The sequence below is a fragment of the Nannobrachium achirus genome, assembly GCF_963921795.1.
Source record: "Nannobrachium achirus genome assembly, chromosome: 6".
Taxonomy (NCBI): Eukaryota; Metazoa; Chordata; class Actinopteri; order Myctophiformes; family Myctophidae; genus Nannobrachium; species Nannobrachium achirus.
Genome location: NC_137815.1, coordinates 60,905,140 through 60,917,921, shown reverse-complemented (window position 1 = coordinate 60,917,921; position 12,782 = coordinate 60,905,140). Strand labels below are relative to the sequence as shown.

The following is a 12,782-nucleotide window of genomic DNA, read 5'->3' as shown; positions in this document are numbered from 1 at the left end:
AATAGCCAAAGTATAAAATAATTGGGCCCTATAGTAACTCAGTCCCACTCCCCCCCCCCCCCCCCCCCCCCCCCCGACGCCCCTGGCTAATAACACAGGGTCTCCTCTCCTTGCGTGCTGCCCGACGCTACAGTGAGAAGGTTTGGGCCTGGCATTAACCGTGCATTGTCACACTGTCAACATTTCGGCATTTATTCAAAGTGATGTAAATACAGAACCGCATCAGGAACTGCTGAGGTGAGCCATTCCGGAAAAAGGCGCCGGTTACTATGCAAAACCTGGCATTTATCATTTTGCAACATTCACATTTACATGCATTTACAGACTCCTTTGATAAAAAAAAATCATACAATGACCTTTTGTTTGAAAAGGGATGCGGGAATTTGTTTAAAAAAAAAGAAAACAGTTGTCTCCTGTAGAAGTGTGTCAACCAAGGTTTGTGTGTGAGCTCTATTAAGCTATTATACCAGTAGTTCTCAAAGTGGGGTCCAGGTAGCCTGGTAAACCATCCCGGGCGTGAGAATTCTGCAGACCGCTCTGGCCCCAAGCACTGGGTGGGCCTTTTGCACAAACCAAAAAGGTGGAAGAGCCAATCAGCGTCTGTGCTCAGGGCCTTGTGATTGACATATGCTGCGGGTTGCCGTATCGAGCGGTGCGACGGTCGCATGAACCGACTCGCATGAAAGCGCCGTTACAGAGTTATGTGCCGTTATGGACAGAATAGTAAAACTTTCGGCACCTCCGCGCGGTCCAAGTGAACACAGTGAAGCGCTCCCTACTTCCTTGCCCACCCTGGCCCCCACCGTTGTGCTTAGGTTCATTGACAAAAGCCAGGTCGCCTCTAATATTTGACAGTTTGGCCAATGTTTGATTTGTCATTTCAGAGGTATTAAAAAGTCCTTCAATTGTCACTTTAGAAATGTGTAGATACCCTCTATACACTTAAAATGTATATTGGCTTGTTTACTGTTGAGTGAGAAAACAATGTTGCACATTAAGCTGGGGACCCCCAAAATAATTTGGTGACCCCCCTGGGGGTCCCGACCAACAGGTTGAGAACCACTGCGGTCTCTACAATAGTCTCTGTAGTGATAATATGCACAGTGAAGCAGCTTGTCGCTGCCGTTACTGATATGGGAAGTTGCTGCCACCAGTCACTTACTTTGATCTCTGGCTCCACAGGATGTCACCACTGGAGTCCCCTGGCTGGAGAGGCACAGGAGAGAGAGAGAGAGAGAGAGAGAGAGAGAGAGAGAGAGAGAGAGAGAGAGAGAGAGAGAGAGAGAGAGAGAGGAGACAGGGATATTGGGAGGGGGGGGGGGGGGGTGAGGGTGAGAAATGGAAGAGAAAACAAGAGTTGGTTAAGAGTGAAACGGTGGCAGTTCTTTGAAACACCAAGGTGACTAATAGAATAGCAAAATGTTTACTTCAGTTTTTCCACCACCACCACCACCCAGCACCCGTTATTGTGAAAGAGCAACAGCAAAGTCGTTTAGAGTTTACCCACAGTGTGCACGTGTGTGTGTGTGTGTGTGTGTGTGTGTGTGTGTGTGTGTGTGTGTGTGTGTGTGTGTGTGTGTGTGTGATTGTGTGTGTGTGCGCGCGTGTGCGTCTCTCTGAGGAGAAAGTGTGAACAGAAAGGGGGGTGGGGGTGGAAGGTCACTTTCAAACTCTTCTTCATTAAGGCAACATTAAGTAGGTTCCCCCCCCAACCGCCTACGTTTTAAATATCTTTGGATACATATTTAGCATCTCAAACGAGACAATTCCCATGATCGCACAAATAATGACACATTCGGAAAACTGTAATTGAGTTCAAATTGATTTGGAGCATTGCTCTAATTGCATTTAAACACTCTTCCTCCTTAACCCTTAGATCAAGCGTTTCTTAATTACTGGCCTCCGAAGACAAATCCCGCGGGTGTTGATGGAAAAATAAAAAATAGTGCAAGTTTTACGGCACGCTGTTAAAGTGACCTATAAACTTGGTTCTATAAATTAAACACCCCAACAGAGCAGCCATCTCACACAGCTGCTTCACTCAGAAGTATCGAACTGAACCGTCTAAAATGACCACCGCGACACAGTACCTATACTGGACCTCTGGTGCAGGGGCGTCACAAGGGGGGGAAAAGTGGGACTGGGTTACTAGGGCCCAAGGTGGAGGGGCCTGGAATTATTTCATACTTTAACTATTGAAAAATAGCAGATCTACAAGCTCAGAGCGTGGCACCGAGTGCCGCACTGCAAGCTTGTAGATCTGCTATTTTTGAAAAGTCATGAAAATGTGTGTGAATATTTGAATGAATATGTATTTTTTAAGCCAACATTTGTAACTCAAATTTTGCTTCTGGGGGGTCCCTGGAACTAAATATTTCGAGATGGGGGTCCGTGGCCAAATACATATCATTTTGGGGGTCCTTCAAATGAAAAAGTTTGAGCACCACTGACATACAGTAGAAACATAGGTTTTTCAAAAAATATTGAAATATTGAAATATGTTCACGATTTTTTTTTAAATAGCAGAAATAGCAGATCTACAAGCTGTGAGCCTGTACATCTGCTATTTTCCAATAGCTAAAGCACAAAATGTGAGTGAATCCTTGTACCCTGCAGGGCCCAGAATTTGGTGCGACACCCCTGCCTGTCCCGAGGCCTGTCTCTCTGCAGCCACCACCTCTTACCCCGTGCCCCCTCGGCTACACCTCCTTCCCTCGCGGAGGGAAGAAACGGCAAAATGTGTTTCCTGTAAGGGAGGCGATCGAGGTGGGAAAAAAAAGTCCCATCCTGCCCCTGGAATCACAGCTATAGCTCCAACCAGAGGCCGCGCTGCTGCCGCCACTGGGCCCCCTTTTTCTTTTATTTTTCTCTCTTTCTGCAGAGGCAGCAAAAGTTCCCCGAGTGGGAGAGCGTCTGCCAACCCAAACAGGGCTTCGCTCGCTCTCTCTCCCCCTTTTTGTGGGCCGCCAGACGCACGTGTGGGCCAGGGCCGGGGCGTCACACCAAATTCTGGGCCCTGGGTACAAGGATTCACTGTGGGGCCCCCCATGAATGTTAACTATTGAAAAAATAGCAGATATACAAGCTCACAGCGCGGCGGCACCAAGTGCCGCGCTGTGAGCTTGTAGATCTGCTATTTTTGAAAAATCGTGAAAATGTGTGCCCTAAGAAACCTATGTCAAGGACCCCCAAGATGATATGTATTTGGCCACGGACCCCGATCTCAAAATATTTAGTTCCAGGGACCCCCCCAGAAGCAAAATTTGAGTTAGAAATGTTCGCTTAAAAAAATACATATATTCAAAGATTTTCACACACAACTTTTCAAAAATAGCAGATCTACAAGCTCGCAGCGCGGCACTCGGTGCCGCGCTGTGAGCTTGTATATCTGCTATTTTTCAATAGATAAAGTTATTAGGGCCCCTCCAGCCTCCACCTTGGGCCCCAGTAACTCAGTCCCACTTTCCTACCCCTTGTGACGCCCGTGTGGGCCACAGCGCCGAGGGCTTCCTGAGGGCTCGCTGCAGCTGGAGCTCCTCTGAATAAAGGTAGCGGGGCGATGTCAGAGCTACTGTAAACTCACTCAGCCTGGGCCGATGCTGTCAGCAGGACGTTCCCAATCAAAGCACACAGAAACAAACCCCACCTAAAAACACCACCACGCATTGTGTTTTTTTTTCCCCCGCCGCCACCGGAGAGCCCCACCAAGAGCCCAAACTTCCCACGAATCACAAAAGAAGGGAGACACGCAGGCGAGAGAGAGAGAGGGCAACCGCTGTGCCCTGACCCCTGCCAAACAAAATGCCAAGAGAGCAAAGGAGGAGTGACATTCAGGGCCCCGCTGGGGTTTAAAAATAAGCAACAATTTGAAAATGATTAGAGTCTCTTATTTTATTGTCGAGCACAGCCTGTGACACGGGAGAGGAAACCAGAACAATCACGCCGCCTGACTTTTTTTTTCCCTCCTTTTTTTCTTTCTTTGCTGAATTTAGAAACGCTAATTAGCTTTGCTCTCGTAAAGCCAACCTGAAAACGACCAATTAGAAAAGTGAAAATGAGGCAGCGTGTGTCGTGTGCGGAGGAAACAAGAGCTTGTCATTCCAGCTCAGTTTCAGTCCCTCATGTACAACTTAAAACTGTCACGACGTTCTCTCTCTCTCTCTCTCTCTCTCTCTCTACACACAACGGAAGCAATGTTGCTTGCTAAACTTTCAGTCACGTACAGTGCAGTGCAGTACGCGCTCAGAGCCGTTAACAGGCCTTTACGTTGTTCATTTCCTCACTTAACCCGTTTTGGCCTAGAATTATTGACCGCTTTAACTATTGAAAAATAGCAGATATACAAGCTCACAGCGCGGCACCGAGTGCCACGCTGCGAGCTTGTAGATCTGCTATTTTTTGAAAAAGTCACGAAAATGTCTGCAAATCTTTGAATATATGTATTTTTTTAAGCGAACATTTGTAACTCAGATTTTGCTTCTGGGGGGTCCCTGGAACTAAATATTTTGAGATGGGGGTCCGTGGACAAATGCATATCATTTTGGGGGACCTTCAAGAACCACTGACATAGTAGTCTCTCAAGAACAGACTAACTGAGCTCCAGTTAAGCGAAAAGGACCTTTTCTTTGACGATGGCTAGCCAGATTGCTGACATATAAACATACATGTAGGTTTTTCAAAAACCTTAGAAGGATTCAAAAGACACTTATAGAATCGGGTTAAAATTCTAATTTTCAAAAATAGCAGATCTACAAGCTCGCAGCGCGGCACTCGGTGCCACGCTGTGAGCTTGTATATCTGCTATTTTTCAAAAGTTAAAGCACAAAATAATAATACGCAACAACGCATGCCCGTTCTGAATGGCTTAATTGGTAGCAAAGTATGACCGATCTGTAAGGCCACATCAAACCCGCACCCCCCTGGTCTGAACAGCTCTTGGCGTGCAGATGCCTTAAAACTACCCGGCTGGTGAGAGAATACAACCCACCAGGCTGACCACAGCACCAGCTGGCATCGGCCATAGCCTGGCCGGGGCCAAACAGTTATTCCTCCCATCACAGGTGCCTGCACTTTTATGAATTTCCTCTTTCAAGGGTATCGAAACGAGCTCTTCTTCCGCGTTAAACCACCACCCCCATATATGTATACAAACAACAAGAGGTCTTTTAGGAAGGGGATTATCTTCAGAAATAGTGTGAAATCCTGGAATAAATTCCTTACCAGAAAGATGTCTTCACCAATGTGTTTGTAAAGGTCTCTAGTAACACATCTCACTGAAATTCACTTTCCCTAGGAGAATCCGTTACAGCTGCTGAAAGTTGGAAAGTTGAAAGCTGTAACGGATTCTCCTAGGGACACAGAATTTCATTCTTTGTGAGATGTGTTACTGGAGACCTTTACAAACACATTGGTGAAGAATTATTGGGGACTGCCCATAAGTCCGAAAGTTCATTAGTCCGAAGGTTCATTAGTCCGAATTTAGTTAGGGTTACTGAGGTTAATGTTAGGGTTAGGGTTAGAGTTAGGCATAGTATTCTTAACAAATTCGGACTAATGAACCTTCGGACTAATGACAAATGCCATGGCACCGATTTTTTTTGGTAAGGACTTTTTAAGATTACTATTTGTGCAGATTCTAGAACTTATCGTTCACGCGCACACGCGTTCACCTGCCGAGTGGCGTGGTTTTAGTGCTTTACTAGCGTTATCGGTAAAAAAAGAAATGTATGATAAACTTGTTGGAAATTGTCTGAACAGGAATTCCACTATAGCTATATATTCCCCCAGCAAACCGTGGCGAGCGTTTCATCACTGTCGGCCTGAAGACGGATGGGCTGTCAGTGCCACCCCCCCCCCCCCCCCCCTGTCCGGTGCTCCAAGCTCCTGGGCTTGGAAGTGGCTAAAAAAGGGGGCCGGGGCTACGCTTTTCCGTTGCCCACACCTTTTTTACCAGGAGTAATTCTCAGATGCCAGGTCGCTGCCAACGTCCTTGCAGCCGATGGCAGAGAGGCCAGTAAGTTCACATTAACTGCAGAGTGTAACATCTGCTCATGAATGAGAGCGCTGCCCACTAACTCAGCGAGTTGAGGCCCGCTGATGAAAAATTCAGCGCTCTCTCCTCGGCTGGCACGCTTGTTTTTGCGCTATTCTCCTGAGCCCCCCGGAATTATATTAAGAGAATTTCAGTGCGGGCCTGGTGTATCTGAGAGAACAGCTGGTGCTGAAAGGGGATCGACTGCTCGGCGAGAGCTCGGGGACTTCGCACGGGATCAGCCTTCCCCTACACACACACACACCGTTTGTCCTTGAAGGGGAAGGAGAAGGGAAAAAAGAATCAGTGTTAAGCATCCACATCCAGGTAATAATAAGAAAAGCAGAGGCTACATTTAGCTGATTACACCCGCAAAGGCGAGCCGAGCATAACCAATGAGGGCATGAATCGATACGGAGGGGAGGAAATACGTGGACTCGACTGGAGAGGCATTTGTGACAGTAAGTAGCTCCCTCCAGAGACTCCCTCAGATCATCCCCTCTTTGTTTGGCTTGTAAAGCTCATTAGATTGCTAACTAGCCGGGATCCCCCAAACAACACAATGTGGATGCAGTCCAGACACCGAAGCAGTCTGTCAACCACATGGACCACTAGCATCTCTATACTCTGGGCATGCCATGATGAAGTGAACGTCTATAGCGAAGATCGCAGATCCACAAGCTCACAATGCATCGCAAACACAACACGTTGTGAGCTTGTAGGTCGGGTGTTTTCACCCTAAGAGATATGGTGTAGAGCAGGGGTCTTCAACAGGGGACACTAGGGGGTGCTCAGAGTTACTACAGGGGGTCCTCCAAATCTTTGTGACTTTTTTTATATTAAGCACTTGTACCCTAGCGTCCATATTCTGAGAACTTTAGCCAAAAATAGCCGATCCACAAGCTCACAACGCCTCGCGCTGCGAGGCGTTGTGAGCTTGTAGATCGGCTATTTTCGGTGTGAAAGGTCAAGTTTATTAAGTATTGACAGTTCAAGTGGTTAAATATCTGAAAACATAAATTGATATGAATCCAAAATACACTGATGATTGGGCTGTCAAACAATGAAACTGAGGAGGTTGTGGGGGTCCCTGCTTCATCTCTCTCTCAACTAAGGGGTCGTCGGCCTGAAAACGTTGAAGACCCCTGGTGTACAGGGAAAAAAGGAGGAGCAGGAGAACAAGAAGGACAGGGCCCCGGGGGACCTTGGTCAACAAAGTATATAGGGTTTAAGTGCTTAATAGAGCGGTGTGACTACTGCACAGATACTCGAAAGAATGACAGGCAAATCCTACATTCCCTTACTTTGATCACTGGAAATACAGCCGGATACGCAGGATTATTTATGGAACATCATATCAAAGATTCATGACATGACTGTAATACAGGGAGGAGAATCTCTCACTGCAAAGTAATCTCAATGACAACGGTGACAAGTGAATAAGCAAGGTCTCAGATGGTGTCTCAATATGTTTCTCAAAAATCTTTTAAGATTAAGGAAGTGATCACTCCCACACCAAAAACTAAGAATACATTATTACCTAACTCTCTGTAGTTTCACTTCTGTCTTTTCAGCGAAATAACAAACATATTTCTTCATAAATCTGTGCACTGTCTACTGGTCTGGTCTGGTGGCGAGTAGTACTGGAGAGGTTCCTTGTTTGGTTATTGTGACTTTTCAGAATTTCACACACAAGCAAAGGCAAGGCCACAGAGGTATCAGGTACTAAAATAAGCTACATTCACTTAACCCTCAAAGACAGAGAACGCGCCCAAGTCACGTTAGATTTTAACCACTTTAACCCTTATTTTATGCTTTAACTATTGAAAAATAGCAGGTATACAAGCTCACAGCACGGCACCGAGTGCCGTGCTGCGAGCTTGTAAATCTGCTATTTTTGTCTTTGAATATCTTTGACCCGATCTTTGACCCGACTTCTAAATCCTTCCTCTAAATCAGTGGTTCTCAAACCTTTTCATGTCAAGGACCCCCAAAAAGACATTTATTTGGGCGCAGACCGCCATCACAAAATATGTTGTTCCAGGGACCCCCCAGAAGCAGAGATTTGAGTTACAAAAGTCTGCTTTGAAAAATATTTATTGAAAAATGTGCACACATTTTCATGATTTTTCAAAAATAGCAGATCTACAAGCTCGCAGCGCGGCACTCGGTGCCACGCTGTGAGCTTGTATATCTGCTATTTTCAATAATTCTAGGCCTAAATGGGTTAAGCACTGTTACTGTCTGGGGGAAAATGCACTTTCTTATACTGCATACCCCACACAGGGAAACTTAGCAGTTAATGCTCTTTCTTGTCCTTGCCACAAAATGTAATGCAGAATATGGAAATACAGCATAACAGAGGAAGGGATCTGTCTGATGCGAACAGCGAGAGTGGATGGCTGGAGAGAGAGAAGCTCATTTAGCCGGTGACAAATTGGAGCACTTTGTCTTCCTGACAAGATCCCTCCTTCATCAAATGTCCAACTTCACATGGAGATAGGAAATCACACATTACCACACTGACAAACAATTACAAGCGTGTCATTAGCAGCAACCCTGGGCCTGAAACCATTAAAAGAACACAATGCAACGCACAGCGCAAACCCTCAGAAAAGAACTAACAAAAGAAACACGGGATAGTAGATGAGCAGACACCGTTGAATCAATCTAAAGACAAACAGCCTAAACAATTATTGTCTACTATTTGGGAAGAATTTTAATATTGAAAGTGACGGGTTATGGGTATGGCAGGGGTATGCAGCTGCCATACCCTGGGTCCAGGGGGGAAAATAAAAGTTACTTTTAAATATAAATCCATGAATGTCTCTTTGTCTATCTGTTCTGGTTATAATGCTGTTAAATTACAGTAAAATAACTACAAATGCAAAACAAAATGGTCACTTTAATAAGGTAATATAATTATATTCTCCACACTTGTATTCTCCCCATCTTGACAAAATGGTATATTCCCAGGTTCCGCAGGTCAGCTGCACAGGTGCAATGCATTATTGTTAATTGTGGCACGTTTACTAACATGCCAAGTTTAGCTGCACTTGAACAACCATTCCAGGCTGCCATATCCAGCCCAAGAAACCGTAGAAACAGGGGGAAAAATAGAATGTACTTCTTAAAATAAATGTATCATGCCTGTTGCTAAGGTATGGCAACATGACTGGTGCAAGACACCAGTCATGTTGCCATACCTTAGCTTTTTCTGAAACCATCAAAGCTGCCATATAACTTACTTGGGGGACTGAGAATCACATTTAGGCCAAAAGGCAGAGAACCTGTGCAATTGCTCGCATTATATTAAAAGTCAACACTTTAGGGGAGTTTTTCCTATTAAAGTGACTTAATCAGATGCAGAGCATTAATATCTCTTTTAATACATCTCCCGGTGTCAGCCGGCAAATGAAAAAGCTGGAGCCTCTCTGTAAATATGACTGCTTACTTCTAACGCAAGCATTGTTGACACCTTAATGTAATTTCAGCGGGACATCCAAATGAAAGCACCGAGGGGGCAATATAATACTCTTAATGAGAATCCTTTCCAGCTCGAGACCTCGGCACGATAGCCATAATGCATGGCTTCTCTTTTTAATAAAATAATTGTTACAGTTATTAACCCATTTAAGCCTGGAATTATTGAATGCTTTAACCAGTGAAAAATAGCAGATATACAAGCTCACAGCGCGGCACCGAGTGCCGCGCTGCGAGCTTGTAGATCTGCTATTTTTGAAAATTCGTGAAAACTGTGTGCAAATCTTTGAATATATGTATTTTCAAAGCGAACGTTTGTAACTCAAATTTTGCTTCTGGGGGGTTCCTGGAACTAAATATTTTGAGATGGGGGTCCGTGGCCAAATACATATCATTTTGGGGGTCCTTCACATGAAAAGGTTTGAGAACCACTGATATAGTAGTCTCTCAAGAACAGACTAACTGAGCTCCAGTTAAGTGAAAAGGACCTTTTCTTTGACGATGGCTGGCCAGATTGCTGACATAGAAACATAGGTTTTTCAAAAAACCTTAGGAGGAGTCAAAAGACACTTATAGAATCGGGTCAAAAATTCAAATTTTCACGATTTTTTTTAAATAGCAGATTTACAAGATCTGCTATTTTTCCAATAGTTAAAGCATAAAATAATAATACGCAATAATGTGTACACGTTCTGAATGGCTTAAAGATGAATCTCATCACAGCTGAGATGACAAAATAATTCATTACCAAAACCAAGGCTTTAAATAGCTGCAAATTATAACCCCCATCGCCCCCACCACCGCCGCCACCCCTTGAAAATATGCTTCTAGATAAATGGGATCGTTATTTCATATAAATATTACATACATACGCTGCCCTTGAAAAGGAAAGAAAATTGCAAGTGTCCATTTAGAAGTTTGCAGTCAAGCATTGCGCACTTTTAATCAATAACCAAAATACGAACAATAACCAACAGCCTTGCGAAACCAATTATCTCTCCCGTCTATTTAACATGTACGGATAACGCAGATTCTGTATTTTTAACAGCCATGATTCCATTTATAAGTCATGAAGCCCTAGGCTTATAACATGTAACAGCCTTCATGTGGTTGATCCGTTTCCAGTGCAGTGGCGTCACTTCAGCAAAAGCTAGGGTATGGCAAAGATGGGAGTCCTCATGGAAAAGAGGCATTACATTTTGTATAACACGGTTCTATTGTGAAAATATATTTTCACAATGTCTGTAAAAACAAGTTTTTTTTACACTGGCTTCTACGGTTTCTTGGGCTGGATATGGCAGCCTGGAACGGTTGTTCAAGTACAGCTAAACTTAGCATGTTAGTAAATGTGCCACAATTAACAATAATGCAATGCACCTGGTGCAGCTGACCTGCGGAACCTGGGAATATACCGTTTTGTCAAGCTGGGGAGAATATATGTAATATAATGTGGAGAATATAATTATAATACCTTGTTAAAGTGACCATTTTGTTAAATTTTGCATTTGTAGTTATTTTACTGTAATTTAACAACATAATAACCAGCACAGATATAGAGAAAGAGACAGTCATGGATTTATATTTAAAAGTAACTTTTTTCCCCCCTGGACCCAGGGTATGGCAGCTGCATACCCCTGCCATACCCAATTGACGCCCCTGTTCCAGTGTGTGTGAGTGCGTGCGTGCGTGTTGCTCCCAGCACCTCTGTGTGTGTGCGAAGCGGACAATGAGCTGGCGCTAACCGCCCCACAACCCCTCCCTCCCAGCCTTTCCGTTCGTTTGTGGCTCTGCCTGCCGCACTACGTCTTTTATTTATGTATTCAAAAGAGATAATTTACGGTGATGGCATGGAAACTTCCCAGCATGCCTTTTAACCTGTCGTTTTTCACTCTCTCCGCAGCAGGATGTCCAGAGGAAATGCTTTATTAACCCGCAAATGCCGGGAACGCGCGTTCGATTTGAACCACTTTAACTGTTATTTTATGCTTTAACTATTGAAAAATAGCACAAGCTCACAGCGCAGCACCGAGTGCCGCGCTGCGAGCTTGTAGATCTGCTATTTTTGAAAAATATCTTTGACGCGATCGTTGACCCGACTTCTAAATCCTTCCTCTAAATCAGTGGTTCTCAAACTTTTTCACGTCAAGGACTCCATAAAATTACATTTATTTAGCCGCAGACCCCCATCTCAAAATATGTTGTTCCAGGGACCCCTCCCCCCAGAAGCAGAGATTTGAGTTACAAAAGTTTGCTTTGAAAAATATATATTGAAAAATGTGCAAATATTCACGATTTTTCAAAAATAGCAGATCTACAAGCTCGCAGCGCGGCACTCGGTGCCGCGCTGTGAGCTTGTATATCTGCTATTTTTTCAATAGTTAAAAGCATTCAATAATCCTAGGCCTAAATGGCTTAAGATCCTGCCGACATGAAGAGGCGCTGTGACTTACTGGGGCATTACTGTCTAAAAGGCAAAGTTATTTAGACCAATAAAAGGCTAATACATTGTTGGAGTGGAATTGCAACAGAAGTTATCTCTTCCTTAATAACATCAGCCGCAACCCCTGATGTTGTTTAGATCAATAAAGCCCATTAAAGTACAGACCTCGAGCGCAGATAAGGCCGCGCGCGCTGCCTCCGCAAAACAACCGCTGGGCTGGCATCTAAAGAGAACGGAGGCCTTTCTCTGTCTGACAAACAAAAACTAAGAAAGAACACACACACGCACGCACGCACGCACGCACACACACACACGCACGCACACTCAAATCAAATGCAATAAAACTTTTAACACAATGAAGGCATAAGCCTATTATCCGCCCGGCAGACGTTTCAATTCAGACATATACACTCAAAGAGTGAGTGAATGCTCTGTGTGTTTGGAGTGTGTGTGCGTGTGTGTGCGTGTGTGTGTGTGTGTGTGTGCGTGTGTGAGTGTGCGTATATATACACTGTAATAATGTCCACTCCCCAAGAACAGAGGGTGATGATGATGTCAGAGGAGGCAGGCAAGTGGCACACATAGACATCAAAGGGGGCTTGAGCCCCTGCCCTTTTATCCGCCTGTAAAAAAAGTGCCCTCTCCAGACCATGAATGAATGGCAGTTTTTACTATGGTGAAAGAAAGGCAAATGCCCACTTTCCTTTCCATGCCATAACGCAGCATCTCATGTTGAAGGAATTGCCCTCTCTGAGTAGAAACAAGCATCGGAAATAGCCGACGTTTGTGAGCTTGGAGGTCTGCTATTTTCGATATTTCCACCAAAAG

The 12,782-nt window shown here is 44.6% G+C and overlaps 1 long non-coding RNA gene across 1 annotated transcript in view; it reads right to left on the bottom strand.

Moving 5' to 3' along the window:
- LOC308287553 overlaps positions 1 to 12,782 on the bottom strand; it is a 142,084-nt gene that overhangs the window by 75,556 nt on the left and 53,746 nt on the right. Inside the window, exon 3 of the long non-coding RNA XR_013962143.1 lies at positions 1,163 to 1,206. This is a non-coding gene — a long non-coding RNA (uncharacterized lncRNA). The remainder of the gene's footprint in view (positions 1 to 1,162; positions 1,207 to 12,782) is intronic.